Here is an 18100-nt window from a genome sequence, read left to right as displayed (position 1 = left end):
TAGGCACTGGTTCGAGTCCCAGCTGTTGCACTTCTGATCCAGCTCCCTGCTAATGGGAAAGCACTGGAAGATTACCCAAGTGCTTGGGCCCCTGCACCCACAAGGGGGACACAGAAGAATCTCCGGGCTCCTGGCTTCAGACTGACTCAGCTCCATTGTTGTGGCCATTTGAGGAGTGAATCAATGGATGGAAAATTCCTCTCTCTTTCTCTCTGTCTCTCTTTCTCTCTCTCTCTGTAATTCTGCCTTTCAAACAAATAAATCTAAAAACATGATTAAAAAATGGCTATCATCCAAAAATCATAAAATAATAAATGCTGGTGAGTATGTGGGAGAAAAGGTACCCTAATACACTGTTGGTGGGAATGCAAACCAGTACAACCATTATGGAAAATGGTGGAGATTTCTCAGAGATCTTAAAATAGATCTATCATATGATCCAGCCATTCCACTCCTGGGAATTTACCCAAAGGAAATGAAATCAGCATATGAAAGACTGATCTGTACTCCCATATTTATTGCAGCTCAATTAACAATAGCTAAGATATGGGATCAACCTGGATGTCCATTACCTAATGACTAGATAAAGAAAATGTGGTATATATATACTATAGAACATTACTCAGTCATAAAAATATGAATGAAATCCTGTCTTTTACAACAAAATGGATGCAAATGGAAATTAATATGCTTAGTGAAATAAGCCAGTCTCAAAAAGACAAAGATCATATGTTTGCTCTTATATATGCCAGTTAATACAGAATACAAAAAAGTATAGAAATTAAATGGACACCTTGTGATATGATTGTTGTTTTTAGCCTTGTTCATACTCCTGTGGAACTTTGGTCTTCCTACTTTTTACATGTTGAATATTATGGTTAGTGGTGAATTAGACTTGTGATTATATAGTGGGTTAAAATTATGTCTTTTCAAAAATTAAAGAAAAAAGAAAGGAAGGAGGGAAGGGGATTGAGGGAGGGAGAGAGAAAAAGAGGAAAATATGATTATCTTGGACTTATATCTATGAAATATATGAAATCTGTTCTCTTTATATTAATAAAAATTTTAAAAAAGAAAAAGAAAATATCTATTTCACATTCATTTCTGAAATATGTTTTTGTTGTACAAAGAATTCCAGTTTTTCAGGTTTCGTCTTTCAGTAAAGAAACCTCTCCATTGTTTTCTGGATTGCATAGTTTCTGGTAAGAAATATGCTGCAATTCTTACAGTGGTTCCTCTTTGTATTATGTTTCTTCTAAATTTTTAAAAAACATTTATTTATTTTTATTTGAAAAGCAGAGTTACAGAGAAAGAAGAAGACATAAAGAGGGAGAGAGAGACAGAGAAATCTTCCATCCACTGGTTTACTCCTCAAATAGCTGCAATGGCCAGGGCTGGGCCAGGCCAAAGCCAGGAGCCAGTAGCTTCATCCAGGTCTCCCACATAGGTGCACAGGCCAAGCACTTGGGCCATCTTCTGTGGCTCTCCAAGTTGCAGCAGCAGGAAGTTTGGCCAGAAGTAGAACAACTAGGACTCAAACCAGCATCCAAATGGGATGCTGATGTCACAGGCAGCAATTTAATCTGCCACTCCACACTGCCAGCCCCCCTGAATTCTATTTTTTCACAAGTTTTCAAAAATTTGATAATGATTTGCCTTGGTTTGGTTTTCTTTAGGCTTATTCTGCTTTGTGTGGTGATAGCTTAGGTTCTTGCTTTTAGATACTTCAGCCATCTAATAGAAGTAATTAAAGCCACGAATTTCCTTCTAAGCACTGCCTTATTGATATCCCATCAAATTTGATATGTTGTATTTTCTTTCACCTCCTGGTTCACTCCCCAGATGGACGTCACAGACAGGTCTGGGCCGGGCTGACGCTGGGAGACAACAACGACATCTAGGTCTCCCACATGGGTGCAGGGACCCAAGTACTGGGACCATCTCTGCTGCTTTGCCAGGCACATTAGCAGGGAGACGGATCCCAAGGCACAGCCAAGGACTAGGAACGGGTGCTGCAACAAGGGGTTCAACCCTCTGTACCACAAATGACCACCCCGAGTTCCTCAAACACTCCTAGCAGCCACGGCAGACCTGCAGGATACCACACCATGGCATCAAACTGAGCAGTGCCCCCGTAACGAACTGAATTAGGTTCTCTGGGCACAGACGAATGGACAACTCAAAAACAGAGTCCAAATCTGTCTTCTCCACCTCCACTCACATCTATGAGAGAAATCCCTTTCTGTTTAATCCACATAAAACCAACTTGGGGCAGGCATTTGGCAAAGCAGTTTAGACGCTGCATGGGACACCCACAGCCCACCGCAACGCTCGGGCGAATGCCCCACCCCAGGAGGAGGTGGGCGATGGCTGAGCTCTGTGGGTCCCTGCGATATGTTGTATTTTCATACAGTTCAAGATATTTTGGCTGGCGCCACGGCTCACTAGGCTAATCCTCCGCCTAGCGGCGCCGGCACACCGGGTTCTAGTCCCGGTCGGGGTGCCGGATTCTGTCCCGGTTGCCCCTCTTCCAGTCCAGCTCTCTGCTATGGCCAGGGAGTGCAGTGGAGGATGGCCCAAGTGCTTGGGCCCTGCACCCCATGGGAGACCAGGAAAAGCACCTGGCTCCTGGCTCCTGGCTCCTGCCATCGGATCAGCGCGGTGCACCGGCCGCGGCCATTGGAGGGTAAACCAACGGCAAAAGGAAGACCTTTGTCTGTCTCTCTCTCTCACTGTCCACTCTGCCTGTCAAAAAAAAAAAAAAAAAAAAAAAGATATTTTCCAAATTTCCTACTTATTTCTCCATTGATTTATGGCTTATTTAGAAGGTTTTTTTTTTTTTTTTTTTAAGATTTATTTATTTGAAAGGTAGAGTTGCAGAAACAGGAGACAGAAATCTTCCATCTGCTGGTTCACTCCCCAAATGGTCATAATGCCCAGGGCTCAGCCAGGCTAAAGCCAGGAGCCAGAAGCTTCATCCAAGTATGAGTGGTAGGGGCCTAAGTACTTGGGCCACCATCTTCCACTGCGTTCTCAGGCACAATATCAGGGAAGTGGATGGGAAGTTGAGCAGCCAGGATTTGAACAAGTGCCCATATATGATGCTGGAGTCACAGGTTGAGGCTTAACCTGCTATGCCACAACACTGGCTCTAGAAGTATTTTGAACATTGGGGCCATGTTGTGGAACAGCTGGTTAAGCTGCCACTTTGCAATCCTGTCATTTCATATCAGAGTGCTGGTTTGAGTCCTGGCTGCTCTGCTTCCAATCCAGCTCCCTGCTAATGTGTCTGGGAAGGTAGTGTATTGATATGGCTCAAGTATTTGGGCTCCTGCCACTCTTGTGGGAGACCAGGATGACGTTCTTGGCTCCTGGTTTCAGCCTGGCCCAGCTCCAGCTATTCTGGCCATTTGGGGAGTGAACCAGTGGATAGAAGATTGATCTCTCTCTGTCTCTCTCTCTTTTCTCTCTCTCCTTCTTCCTCTCTCTCACTCTTTCCCTACACTATCTCCCTCCCTTTTAACCCCTCATTTTCTCTCTCTTCCTTTAAAATAAATCTTTGAAAAGAAGTGTTACATATATTGCTTATTTGAAATTTTTCTAATTTCTTTCTGTAGTTGACTTCTAATCTAATTCTGTTGTAGTTAGAAAACATACCTAAAATAACTTCAATAATTTTAAATTTATTGGAACTTGCTTTATTATGTAACTAATCATTTATTTTGGAGAATGCTCCAGGGGTACTTGAAAACAATGTGTTTTTTTGTTGGGTATAGTGTTCCATAAATGTCAATTAAGTTCAGTCACTTGATATTGTTGCTCAAATAATCTATATTATTACTTACTTACTATCTAGCTCTATCACAATTACTGATAAGGGAGTGTTGAAGTTTTTAACTGCAATGGATGAATTGTCTATTTTTTCCTTTCAATTCTGTAAGCTTTTGTTTCACATATCTTAAGACTCTGTTATTGGGTACATATATACTTTTATAATTTTTATATCTTCTTAGTGATGTATTAACTCTGTTATTTTCATGACATTCTCTCTTTTTCTCTAGTAATATTTCTTGTCTGAATTTTTCTTTTGTGTGACATTATTATGGCCACCTTGGTTTTTTATGATTACAGTACGTATGATATATCTTTTGTCATCTTTATAGTCAAGGTTCTCTGTCTCTCTGGAGTTTTTGTACAAATTACAGATACAGCTTCAAAACCTATTTCAGGTAAAGTCTGACTTAATCCCAGGAACATGCAGCAACTAGGCTTCACTATAATGCCATTTCTAGATCCTTTCTTTGTGATACAATAGTCATATACTTTAACCTACATATTCTAGTAACCCATTAATATAGTGTTATAATTATTGCTTCATGTAATCTTATGTTTTTTTAAAAATTAAATGCAGAAAGGGAAATACATGTATTTGTAACTATATCTTATATTATTACATATTTATAAATATGCATTCCTCGTATAGTATAAATATGTACATTTTTTTTATTTATCCATGTATTTGCCCACTGCTATGCTCTTCTCTCTGTGGGTTTGATTTACCATCTGGTGTCATTTCATTTCAGCCTGAGGAACTTCCTTTAGTATTTCTTGTTTGACAGGTCAGCTAGCAACACATTTTCCAAGTTTTTGATCATATGAACATGTTCTTAGTTTTAGTTTTGATGGATTTAGAATTCTTGATTAAAAGGATTTTCTTTCAGCATTTTAAAGATGTCACTCTGTTGCCTTCTGGTCTTCATTATTTCTGATGAAAAGTCAGCTATTAATCAGACCTTTGTTCCCTTCTACATGACGAGTCACTTTTCTCTTACTGATTTCAAGATTTTCTTTTTCATTCCTTTGGCTATCAACTTTTTGAGTATGATGTGTCTAGTAGTGGATCTCTGAGTTTGTTATACTTGGGGTTTGTTGAACTTCTTGGGTTTAAAGATAAATGTTTGTGATCAAATTTGGAGAATTTTTAATTATTTATTTTTGATTACTAGCTTTCTTCTCACCTTTCAGTGTTCCTATTAGAAGTGAATAAATGTTTTTGATGCTTATAGGCCTTTGACGTTCTGTTAATTTTGCATCATTTTTGTCTCTATTCTTCAGATTGAAAAATTTATTAATATACCTCAAGTACAGTGACTTGTTGTCCTGTCAACTCAATTCTGTTGTTGAACCCATTTAGGGTATCTTTCATTTAGATTACCATACTTTAAAAAAAGATTTATTTATTTATTTATTTGATAAGCAGAGAGATGGGGGATGGAGGGACAGAGAAAGAGTAATTTTCACTGGTTTACTTGCCAAATGGCTGCAACAGCCAGGATGGGGTTAGACTGAAGTCAGGAGCCAGGAACTCCATCTGGGTCTCACACATGGGTGGCAGGAGCCCAAGTACTTGGGTCATCATCTGCTGCCTTCCAGGTGCAGCAGCAGGAATATGCATTAGCCAAAGCACGGAGTAACTGAGGCTTAGATGGCACTCTGACATGGGATGCCGAAGTCTCAAGTATCCACTTCACCTGCTGTGTTACAATACCTGCCCTGGTTATTATATTTTTTAAAAGATTCATATATTTGAAAGTTAGAGATACAGAGAGAGAAATCCTCCATTTGCTGGTTCACTCCCTAAACGACTATAACAGCTGGGACTAGGCCAGGCAGAAGCCAAGAGCCAAGAGCCAAGAGCCAAGAGCTTTTTCTGAGTCTTCCACGTGGGTGCAGGACCCAAGGACTTGGATCACCCTCCGCTGCTTTCCCAGGTGCATCAGCCAGGAGCTGGATCAGAAGCAGAGCAGCTGGAACTCAAGCTGGTGCCCATATGGGATGTTGGCACTGCAGATGGCAGCTTAACCTGTTGTGCCACAGTGCTGGCCCCATTATTATATTTTTTAGCTTTAGAATTTATGCTTGATTCTTCTAAAAATTTATTCATTTATTTAATTTTGAAAAGCAGAGAGAGAGTGAGAGATAGAGATTCTCCCATTAGCTGGTTCACTCTCCAAATGTGTGCAACTGTCAGAGCTGAGCTAGGCTGAAGCTAAGAACATGGAACCCAGTTGGTATTTCCCACATGGGCAGGGACCCAGATATTTTTATTTTATTTTATTTTATTTTATTTTATTTTATTTTATTTTATTTTAACTTTTTGACAGGCAGAGTGGACAGTGAGAAAGAGAGAGACAGAGAGAAAGGTCTTCCTTTTTCCGTTGGTTCACCCTCCAATGGCCCCTGGGGCCAGCACGCTGCAGCTGGCACACTGCACTGATCAAAGCCTGGAGCTAGGTGCTTCTCCTGGTCTCCCATGTGGGTGCAGGGCCCAAGGATTTGGGTCATCCTCCCCTGCACTCCCGGGCCAGAGCAGAGAGCTGGACTGGAAGAGGAGCAACCGGGACAGAATACGGCACTCCTACCGGAACTAGAACCCGGTGTGCTGGCACCGCAGGTGGAGGATTAGCCTATTGAGCCGCGGTGCCGGCCCGGACCCAGGTATTTGAGTCATCATCTTCTGCCTCCCAGGGTGCACATTAGCTGGAAGCAGGAATCAGAAGTGGGACTGGGACTCAAACCCAGGCATTTTCTAATGTGGGATGGAAGCATCCCAAGTAGCGTTCTAGCTGCTACGCTAAACTTCCACCTCTATTCTTAACTTTTTAATGGATAACTAGAATTCACCTCTGTATCAGCATAGCTTAGTTGTGAGTCAATGATTTGTACAGAGATTTTGCTTAAATATCTTGAATTCATCAGGCTTTTATCCACCCCTCTGTTGGCCTATCTGAAGGCTGAGGAGGGAGTACAAAGTTCTCTCAACTGTGCCTAGGCTTTTTATTTTCCACTGGGCTCTCTTGGGTTTCCCCTGTGTGTGCATGTCTAATTTCGTAGTTATCCAGGGATGGTTGTAAAGCGAATCCAGCCCTTCTGTGGTTTAGTCATTTCCAGGATCTCCTTGTTAAATTTCTGTCTGGTCCCACTGTCTGCTTCAACTGTGATCACAAACTCAGGCTAACAGAGTTGTAAGTTTTACCTCTTCATTTCCTACAAGATTTGCTTTTTTAAGCGACAGTGCAGCCATGGCATGTAGCTTCCTGTCCCAATTCTAGTCTGCCCGAAAGTAAAGTAAAGCTGTTCGTTTTTTTCAACCACCCTCACCTTTTAAAAACTATCAATATCAACAACCAATCTAGGACTTGGAGGATGGGAGTGGACCTGGGCAAGAATGCCACAAATACCTGCTCTTCTCACTGAGGGTTCCAGCAAATTTCTTTTTCTTCTTCTTCTTTTTTTAATCAATAAATGCTTCTCAATTTGTGATTCGCCTTTGGTCATTATCCAGGGACCTAAAATGTTTTTTTTTTTTTTTTTGACAATTTTACCTACTTTATATTTGTATTGTGAACAGAAGATTCATCTATCTCTTAATTCTGCCACAGGCAGAGTCCTGTCTACATGCTTGATGATTTTTTATTTAATGTTAAACTTTTTTGCTCTGGTAGATATAGGAACATGAATCATTTCCGAATATGTTAGTTATTTTGCTTATTCTTTCCCAGGTCTAGAGGACGTTCTCTTACACACACACCCAGGTCACTACTCAGCCTGAGACGCGATGGGAAACCGTCAGAGCTAGCTCTCCAGCACTCTGCTCCACAAATTCCAGCCATCTTAACCTCCCCGAGCTAGATCTCTATCTCTGGAATCATGGAGATCTGTTTGGTTTAGCCCTCCTAGTGATGTGGACTGGAAACTGCCTCCAGGCAGTAAGCTCAGGCAATTATAAATGCTTTGTTTCTTTTCTCTCAGGGGCCATGGTTTTGTACTACGTGTCTGAAAATAGTTACATATATGTACACCCATTTTTCTCGTTGCTTAGAGAAGGAGGGTAGATCTGAACTGTGTTACCCCAGCTTGACTAAAAGTGAAATGTGAACGGTTTAATCAGGAGACAGAAGTTATTTTATTCATGATTTAAGATTACTGTGATTGTTTTGTAGAGAATGAATTATATGGGTTAAGACTGGAAAAAAGAAGTCAGTCTGGAGGTTTTAAGCAGCAGTCCAGGATAGAAATGATGGTTGTTTGGCCTAAAGAAGTTGTGGTTATTTAAACAAAATTAAAATAAAAAAAGAATAGATTTGAAATACGCATATTTTGGATCTAAAATGGATAAGATTTGTTGATTATTTGGATGTGAGCAAAATAAATAAGCAAGGAAGACTCCTGTCTATGAAGCTCACTCTTCATTTTGTTTAGCCCTTTTTAAACCTGTGATTAGGCTTTTCATTCTGCCTTTATCACTCTGCCTTTAGACTAATTTCCTTCCCTGTTTCTTCATATCTTCTCTCAAAACAGAAAATGTCAAATGGCCAACCTTGTAACTATGGAAAAGAGAATTTACTGGTTATATGCCTTGTGGGCATTGAAGCCCCGACAGAGAGAACCTATTCAGTGCCCACATCAAAAGGGCTGCAAAAGAAAAGGAACTGGTGGAATCAACTCAGAAAGGCTATGTTGGATCCACTGTTAAAATCCAATCAGCAAGAATTCAAGCAAGCAAAGATTTAAAACAGCTCTTATGGAGTATTTCAAAAGGATGGGGAGCTCCTGTTGGTTACAGCTGTGGGGGAAGCTCAGAGCCTTGTGGTTTGTCCCATTTTGGGGTTGACAGTGACAGCAAGCATAACTTTTCTAGATATGAGGGAATGTCATGTGCATCCCAGTAACCTAGGCTATTTGAATTTAAAACATGGCCACTTCCTCTGGGAAGACTGAGTTTTAGTTAGAAGCTTTGTCGTGATCAGTCCTGGAGCATGAGGCCCAAAAGGCCATGGGCATACAGACTTCTTTGTGTCAGTGCTATGAATGAAGCAACCCAGTCACCCTTGAGGACTGGGCAAGAGTAGAGAGTAGAAATTAGCCTGTTTCAGGGAGCCTCTGGATTCCATTTTTAGTTCTTAATGTCACAGTTCCACAGTGCATTATTCCATAACTGCTTTATTATGTCTAAGATTTTCTGAGTGTTTAATTAGACCATTGTATTAATTTCCTAGAGTTGCTGTTACAAACTACCACAAACTGGGAGACTTAATGGAAATTTATTGTCTCACTCTTCTGGAGACCAGAAGTTTGAAATCAAGGTGTCCTCAGGGACTCACTCTTTCTTCAAAGAGAAAGGCTATCAGAGCCTGGTACATTTACTTTACTGGACCAATTATGAAATGCTGTCAAATGTGAGTTCTTATTCTTCTGTAGGGAAGAATTCTGCCTTGGCTCTTTTAGCTTGTGCTTGCTGGCAATCCTTGGCATTCCTTGGCTTGTAGATGCATCACTCTAAATGCTTCCTGACTCAGCACACAGCCATCTTCTTCCTGTATGTTTCTTTCTCTATGCCTAGTCTCCTTCTTTTATAATGACACCAGTCATACTGGATTAAGGATCACCCTACTCCAGTAAGACTGAATCTTATCTATTTGCATCTTCAGTGACCCTATTTCTAAATAAAGTCACATCGGAGTATTGGGAATTAGGACACAATTCAACCAAAACAACTGTCCTTAAGAAAAGGGACTGCCGGCACCGCGGCTCACTAGGCTAATCCTCCGCCTAGCGGCGCCGGCACACCGGGTTCTAGTCCCGGTCGGGGCGCCGGATTCTGTCCCGGTTGCCCCTCTTCCAGGCCAGCTCTCTGCTGTGGCCCGGGAGTGCAGTGGAGGATGGCCCAGGTGCTTGGGCCCTGCACCCCATGGGAGACCAGGAAAAGCACCTGGCTCCTGGCTCCTGCCATCGGATCAGCGCGGTGCGCCGGCCGCAGCGCGCCGACCGCGGCGGCCATTGGAGGGTGAACCAACGGCAAAAGGAAGACCTTTCTCTCTGTCTCTCTCTCTCTCACTGTCCACTCTGCCTGTCAAAAAAAAAAAAATAATAATAATATAATAAAAAAAAAAAGAAAAGAAAAGGGACTGTGTCTCATACTTCTTTGACTCCAAGGAAACATAACTCAGGGCACTCAAAAAGTGTTCTGCTTTGGGTAGATGTGAGAGAAAAATGAAAGACTCTTATTTTAAAAAACAGATTTTATGTAAGGCTAGGGAATATTTGATTGTAGTGGCATAAACTTTCAATATTAATTGATACGTGTCTCCCTATAATTATTTTTAATTTATCCAATGGCTCTTTCACAGTTTTTGACATATGGATTTTCTTAGAGAATTGTTAGAGGAAAAAACAAAAAAGAGTGTTTTTAGTTTTAAAAGCTTGGGTACAGGAGGGAGGAAAAAAAAGTTTAGAATAACACTTGGTTAATACAAGCTAGCACTTCTTCCCTTCTTCCCAGCTGAGATTGGATAAACTCTCCAGAATTGGAGGAGAAGGAAAATGAGCACTGGAGAGGAAGTGGTACAGTATTTGTTCAGTGGGTAGGGAAAACCAATACTGTGGGTTGCCCCTAGAGCCAATTCCTGGGGAATGTGAAGAAAGAAATGAGACCTCCCCTACATAGGCATATGGATTTAGGGGACAAAAAAGGATGTAGCTTGCTTCCAGGGAAATCATATGACTTACAGAATTTTCCTGTCCAGATGGGATAGTTGAGTGTTTCCTATATCTTTAAGAAGGGCAAAAAAGTACCTGAAGTCAGGCCAGCCTGGAGGGTCCTAGTTTAGTGGTCAGGTGCAAGGGGCTAAGAATGGCTCTAACAGAGGACCACCTATCTGAATGATAGACACCTCAATAGATGAGGTTCCCTTCCTCTGCCTGCCTTCCTATACCTCAAGTTCAAGTCAACCCCAAGGATGGGCCCTGCATTGACTCCCTAGGTTTCTACTTTTGCTTGCTTAACAATAAAATTGGTTCCTTTCAATCTTGATTTTATGATCCAAGATTTATTTCAGCTACATAAAGAAAATGAATACTCTGTCCTTGTGAGTTGCTTCTTATTTGTAGGTGGTCAGTGGAAACTGCAAGGTTCCTTTGGGAAGCCAAGTGTAAGCTTCCCAGACTGCAGACTTGTTGCTGAGATCTCAATGACTGGGCCTCCAGGAGGGAGGGAAAGGAAGGAATAATGGGTAGGTGTGGATGGGGGTATGTGATGAAACCACTTAAGTTATGTATTAAACTTGTGACTTATTGTTCTGTAAGAGACTCTGGTCCTTTTAGAGGGGAAGTCCCGAGAAGCACTGAAACTTGAGGGAACTGCAGAGACAACTCAGCAGCTGTTGCCAAGGAGCAAGTGTTTGAATTGGGGTATCAATGTCACCAGTTCTTGCTCAAATGTCAAAAAGTAAAGGAGAGATGTTAAATTACCAGAGGGGAAGGAATGGTTCAGTGTGATAGGCCATGGGTTATGATTTAAAATAGCCTCCTCTCTGAAAAAAATAGGACCTTACATTTGAGGGCGTCTCATAATTGGTCCAATAAGATAAACAGGCCATTCCCTGATTAGTCTTTCTCTTTGATGGAAGACAAGTGGAGAGAAAAGTAGGATGGTAGAGAGGGAAGTGAGCAGGGGCCAATTGGCATAAATTGCCTAATTGAAAGACATTTTGGAGTAAGAAGTCAAAGTCAGAATGAGCCTTTGGAATTAAACTGTGGTTTGAGTGTTGATTTTGCCTCTAACTAAATGACCTTGGGCAAATAATTTTTAATTACTCTACACTTTCAGTTTCCAGTCTGTAAATAGTATGTGTAGTGTGAAGACCTCATGAATTTTGCTATTTTGACTCTTAATGTTTATTTCTAAATCATTCAGGATTTAGTCTGTATTTCAATTGCCCAACCTTTTAGGCAGCCTCTAAAGTGGTCCCTAGTGAAGAACAGAGGGAGGAGATGTACAGTTTGGTACATGCTCCCTCAGACTTACTCCTAAATGTAAAGCTAAAAACTGGCCATGGGAATCCAAATCCTATTAAGTTGGCAGGTTCCAATGCCATCTTTAAGTTCATAATTGATCATAAAGATAGGATTAAGTGTCAAAGGGATCACATAAAAAAGACCAGTGTCTGCTAATAATAATTGATAGAATTAAAAAGGAGGGGGGCCGGTGCTGTGGCACAGCGGGTTAATGCCCTGACCTAAAGCACCGGCTTTAGGTTCTAGAACGCCGGTTCTAGTTCCAGCTGCTCCTCTTACAATCCAGCTCTCTGCTATGGCCTAGGATAGCAGTAGAAGATGGCCCAAGTCCTTGGGCCCCTGTGCCCACATGGGAGATCTGGAGGAAGGTCCTGGCTCCTGGCTTCAGATCGGTGCAGCTCCTGCCACTGCAGCCAATTGGGGAGTAAACCAGTGGATGGAAGACCTCTCTCTCTCTCTCTGCCTCTCCTCTCTCTGTGTAACTCTGACTTTCAAATAAAAATAAATAAATCTTTTAAAAAAAGAATTAAAAAGGAAGAGACAATCCAACATGGGAAGCGGGATACACAGCAGACTCAGAATGACAAATGCCCTAAACAACACTCTGGCCTCAGAATCAGCCCTTAAGGCATTCAGATCTGGCTAAAAAGCCCATGAGAGTATCTCAGGCATGGAAAGCCAAGACACTCTGGCAAAAAATGACCTAAATGAAAGATCTCTGAGTGAGATCTCGGTGGAAAGAAGGGGCCATCAAAGAAGGAGGTACCTTTCTCTGAAGGGAGGAGAGAACTTCCACTTTGATTATGGCCTTGTCTAAATAAGATCGGAGTTTGTGAACTCAAGAGGCTTCCATAGCCTTGGCAGCTCAGGACAAGAGCCTCAGGTGATTACTGACGTTATAAATAAGAGTGTCAATTGTTAAATCAACAACAGGAGTCACTGTACACTTGCTCCCCTCTGTCCTTAATGTGTTGTATTATGAGAATTAACAGTAAAACCAATCTTCAAACAGTACTTTATACTTTGTGTGTCTGTGTGGGTGTAAACTGTTGAAATCTTTACTCAGTATAGAGTTGATCTTCTGTATATAAAGCTAATTAAAAATGAATCTTAATGAAGAATGGGATGGGAGAGGGAGTAGGAGATGGGGTGGTTTGTGGATGAGAGAGTGGTTATGGGGGGAAGAACTTCTATAATCCTAAAGTTGTACTTTTGAAATTTTATTAAATAAAGTTTTCTATTAAAAAAAAAAAAACAAATAAAGTAGTCGCTAGTGATTCCCATTCCTGGCATTCTTATCCTTGTGTAATCACTTCTCCTTGAATGTGAATTGATCCTAGTGACATGCTTCTAATGAAAAGAATATGGTAGAAACAATGAGTTCACACCTCCCATATTAGGTTTTAAAAATTATTATGGGATTTTTGGCTTAGCAGTAAAAATATCACAAAGGATGCCTGCATCTGTATTGTTGTGCTGGCTTAACTCCTGACTCCAGCTTCCTGCTGATGCTTACCCAAGGAGGCAGCCAGTGAGGGCTCAAGTACTTGGGTCCCTGCCATCCACAGGGGAGACCCAGATAGAGTTCCTGGCTCTGGGCTATTGCCTGGCCCAATCCCAGCTGTTGCAGGAATTTGGGGAGTGAACAAACTCATGGGAGAGCTCTCTATTTTTTTGCCTTTCAAATAAATAAAAAATAAGTTATAAACATTTAAAAAATGATTGTGGCTTCTCTGTTTTGTTCTCTATTTTTTTTCTCTTTCTTTCCCTCTGGCTTTTGGATCACTTACATTGAAGGAAGCCTGCTGCCATACTGTGAGTGATTCTACCGAGATGCTCATGTGGCATCTTAAGAAATCAAGGCTCACAGGCTAACAACCCAGAGAAACTGAAGCTTGCTAATGACCAACTGAGTGAGCTTAGAAGTGGACCCTTCATTCTCAATCAAATCTTGAGATAACAGCAGCCCCATTTCACAGCTTTGCTGCAATCTTCTGAGAAGCCTTGAGACAGAGGTACCCAGTTAAGGTGTTCCTAGATTCTTGACCCACAGAACCTGTGTGATAATAAATGCTTGTATTTTTAGTTTTTAAGTTTCAGAATAATTTGTTATGTAGCAATAGAGAACTAATCCATGGGTTAGGTCCATTTCATAGTGGGCCCAATGTGTCCCCAAATCCATCAAGTGGCTCTTTTCTTTCTTTTTTTTTTGTTATTTTTTTTAATTTGTATTTTTTAAACTTTTATTTAATAAATATAAATTTCCAAAGTATAATTTTTGGATTACAGAGGCTTTCCCCTCCTCCATAACTCCCCTCCCACCTGCAACCCTCCCATCTCCTGCTCCCTCTCCCATTCCATTCACATCAAGATTCATTTTCAATTATCTTTATATACAGAAGATCAATTTAGTATATATTAAGTAAAGATTTCAACAGTTTGCACCCACACAGAAACACAAAGTGTAAAGTACTGTTTGAATACTAGTTATAGCATTAATTCACATAGTACAACACATTAAGACAGAGATCCTACATGAGGAGTAAGTTCACAGTGACTCCTGTTGTTGATTTAACAATTGACACTCTTGTTTATGGCATCAGTAATCATGAGTTGCCAAGGCTATGGAAGCATTTTGAGTTCGCCAACTCCGATCTTATTTAGATAAGGTCATAGTCAAAGTGGAAGTTCTCTCCTCCCTTCAGAGAAAGGTATTTCCTTCTTAGAGGGCCTGTTCTTTCCACTGGGATCTCACTCACAGAGACCTTTCATTTAGGTGGTTTGTGTTGTTGTTGTTGTTGTTGTTGTTTTTGCCACAGTGTCTTGGCTTTCCATGCCTGAAATACTCTCATGGGCTTTTTAGCCGGATCCGAATGCCTTAAGGGCTGATTCTGAGGCCAGAGTGCTGTTTAGGACATCTGCCATTCTATGAGTCTGCTGTGTATCCTGCTTCCCATGTTGGATCGTTTTCTCCTTTTTTTTTTAAAATTAATTAATTAATTAATTTATTTTTTGACAGGCAGAGTGGACAGTGAGAGAGAGAGACAGAGAGAATGGTCTTCCCTTTTTTGCCACTGGTTCACCCTCCAATGGCCGCCGTGGCCAGCGCACTGTGCTAATCCGAAGGCAGGAGCCAGGTGCTTCTCCTGGTCTCCCATGGGGTGCAGGGCCCAAGCACCTGGGCCATCCTCCACTGCACTCCCAGGCCACAGCAGAGAGCTGGCCTGCAAGAGGGGCAACCGGAACAGAATCCGGCGCCCCGACTGGGACTAGAACCCCGTGTGCCAGCACCGCAAGGTGGAGGATTAGCCCATTGAGCCATGGCACCAGCCCGTTCTCTCCTTTTTAATTCTATCAGTTAGTATTCCCAGACACTAGTCTTGTTTATGTGATCCCTTTGACTCTTAATCCTATCATTATGATCAATTATGAACTCAAGTGGTTATTTTCACAGTTTCAGAATGTATAAATAGAACAGAAACATGCAACAACTGGAATCGCCACAATTGGTCCATGACACATGGAATGAGGGCCACGATGATATGAATGTTCATATACAAGCCATTAGAACTGTCTTTGCTTAAATAAACAGTAAGCTAAAAGCAATATTGCATTCTTAGAGGAATTAGAGGTTAGTGGCCCTTGAAAGGAACTGAAAGATGCAGGGGCTGTGATTCCTCCAGAATGTCAATGGACTATAATAAACAGCATTAGAGGGTGACTCCAATTGTAGTTGCTTTTCCAGATGTAGTTTGGTGCTAGAGAAAAGCAAGACATTTCTGGTATACAGATAACGACCTGACACCTGTTTGTGTCTTTGTATCTTTCTACTTGTAGTAAAGATCATCAGAAGAAGCTGACATCTGTCTGGCAAGGCAGCAGAGTCTCTTCACTGTCCTACCTCAGGACTAGCCATATCAACTCTCCGGCCGTCTATCACAATCCAGTCTTCATTTTTTGCGTTTCCCTTCCATAGGGCTTTACACTGACTCATCATTCTGATGATATTATGCCTATTGGATGTAGTAGCAGGAAGCTGCAACTGCTCTAAATGAATTGACAAGACATTCAAATGCCAAAGAATGGGAGATAAATCCCACAGAAATTCAAGGACCTGCTACTTTGGTAAAAGTTCTAGAGGTCCAATTGTCCAAGATACGAAGAGATATCTTTTCCAAAGTGAAGGTCAAATTCATGCACCATGCTTCTCTTGCCATTAAGAAAGAGGTACAATACTTAAAGGATCTTGATGGCATTTGGAGGCAATATGTTACTAATTTGGGCATATCACTTTCACTCATTTACTGAGTGATCTGAAAAACTGCCTGTTTGAGTAGGTCTCAGGATAAGAGTAGACTTTATAATAGATCAATCCACCATACAGGCTGGTATGCTTATTAGGCCATTTGACTCAGAAGATATGATGGTAACAAGTATTAGTGGTTGATAGGGATGTTATTGGTAGCCCTTGGCAGGCTACCATAGGAAAATCACAGTGAAAATCCTAGAAATTTTTTGCAAAGCCACATGATCCTATGGGGATAATTTTTCTCCTTTTGAGAAACAATTTTGGCCTTGCTATTGGGCCTTAGAGACTGAACACTGTTGACTATGGGCTACCAAATTACCATGTGAACTGAGCTGCCCATTGTGAACTGGGAATTATCTGACTTACCAAGCCATAAGGCTGGGCATGTACATCAGCACTCCATTGTCAAATGGAGGTGGTATCTGCAAGATCAGATTCAAGTAGGTCCTGGAGGCACAAGTTGCATGAGAAGAGGTCCCAGATTCCCATGTCTTCTACTTGTGATACATTTACTTCTTTAAATCACACCTATGGCCTCAAGGGAGATTCCCCATGACCAGTTAACAGAGGAAGAAAACATTAAAGATCATTCATGACATGAGGAACCACCTGAAAGTGGATAGCTGCAATAATATAATCCACTTTAGGGCAGCCCTGAGAGTCAGGGGTGAAGGGAAATAAACTCTTGTGTGGACAAGACTTTGAACAGAACATGTGGGGTTTTTTTGGCCTGGAATTATGGTTGGCCAGATGTATGGGTCTACATCAATTCATGGGCTATGGCTAATAGTTTGGTTGCATGGTTGGGGACTTGAAAGGCAAACAGTTGGAAAACTGGTATGCAAGGAAGAGAGAAAGATAGATACATACATACATATATACATACATACATATAGTAATACATACATAACACATACAGACCTTTCCAAATGGGCACAGAATGTTGCTCTCATTTTCACTCCTAATGATCCAACAGTATAATTTTTGTTTCCCATTCCAAAAACGTCAGGCACTGCTCCTTGGAATTTTTAGTTCCAAAGGGAAGAATGCTTCTACCAGGGGTACAATAATGGATGCATTAGTGTCATGAATCAACAGGCAAAGAAGGGCTTACTGGCTGTGGTAACTGATCTTGACTACCAAATGGAAATTAAGTTGCTACTACAAAATGGTTCTATCTACGATGCAGAAAATTCTCTAAGGAAACTCCTGATGTACCCATATTTTGTGATTATTAAGTCAATGAAACACTGTAAGAATCTCCAATTCAGTAGGACTGTTAATAGCCCAGACCCTTCAGGAACACATCTGGAAACGGAAAAGAACCATGACTAGTTAAGGTACTTGGTGAGGGAATATAAATGAATACTAGAAGAAAGTAGTTACAGTATCAGCTATGACCATATGATCAATTGCAAGAAAGAGAACTATGCTAACTATGAATATATTTTCCTTATTTTGACATGCACGGATTGCATTTGTTAACCAATATTTTTGTTTTCTTCCTTCTTTCTCATCTCCTTATCTAATATGGGATTGCTAAGTAAACTTTATATCTCAATAGTTGCAAATATCAAAGGGTCATATGTGAATTGGTTAGGAGAAGAATAAAAATTCTTCAAATTAAAAAGGAGACTTTCCACTCTCTATTGGAGAATGGATCAACACAAGAATCAATAAACTATGACTCAAGGGATTTTGGGGGGAACACAACCAAGTTTATTCGACTATGTGTCATCCATGGCTGCTTTCGTGCTACCGTGCTAGCACTGGATATTCCAACAGAAACCTTGTGGCCTGAAAAACTTAAAATATTTGCTATCTGGTTCTTTGGTCTTTTTACTTCTCAGTCAGAATGTTTTTGGTGTATGGCGATGCTTGTGTTACACTGGGCAGAAGTGTAACTGTTATTATTACCTCTTATTTGGAGATTAA

The 18100-nt window shown here is 41.0% G+C and overlaps 1 long non-coding RNA gene across 1 annotated transcript in view; it reads right to left on the bottom strand.

The window, feature by feature from the left end:
* LOC138848625 (uncharacterized) overlaps positions 1-16644 on the bottom strand; it is an 89628-nt gene extending 72984 nt beyond the window's left edge. The window contains exon 1 of the long non-coding RNA XR_011386653.1: positions 16532-16644. This is a non-coding gene — a long non-coding RNA (uncharacterized lncRNA). The remainder of the gene's footprint in view (positions 1-16531) is intronic.
* Positions 16645-18100: the final 1456 nt, after the last annotated feature.

This window comes from Oryctolagus cuniculus, chromosome 2 (genome assembly GCF_964237555.1).
Source record: "Oryctolagus cuniculus chromosome 2, mOryCun1.1, whole genome shotgun sequence".
Lineage (NCBI taxonomy): Eukaryota > Metazoa > Chordata > Mammalia > Lagomorpha > Leporidae > Oryctolagus > Oryctolagus cuniculus.
Note: the sequence above shows the minus strand (reverse complement) of the source record. Positions and strands in the feature narration are given on the sequence as shown.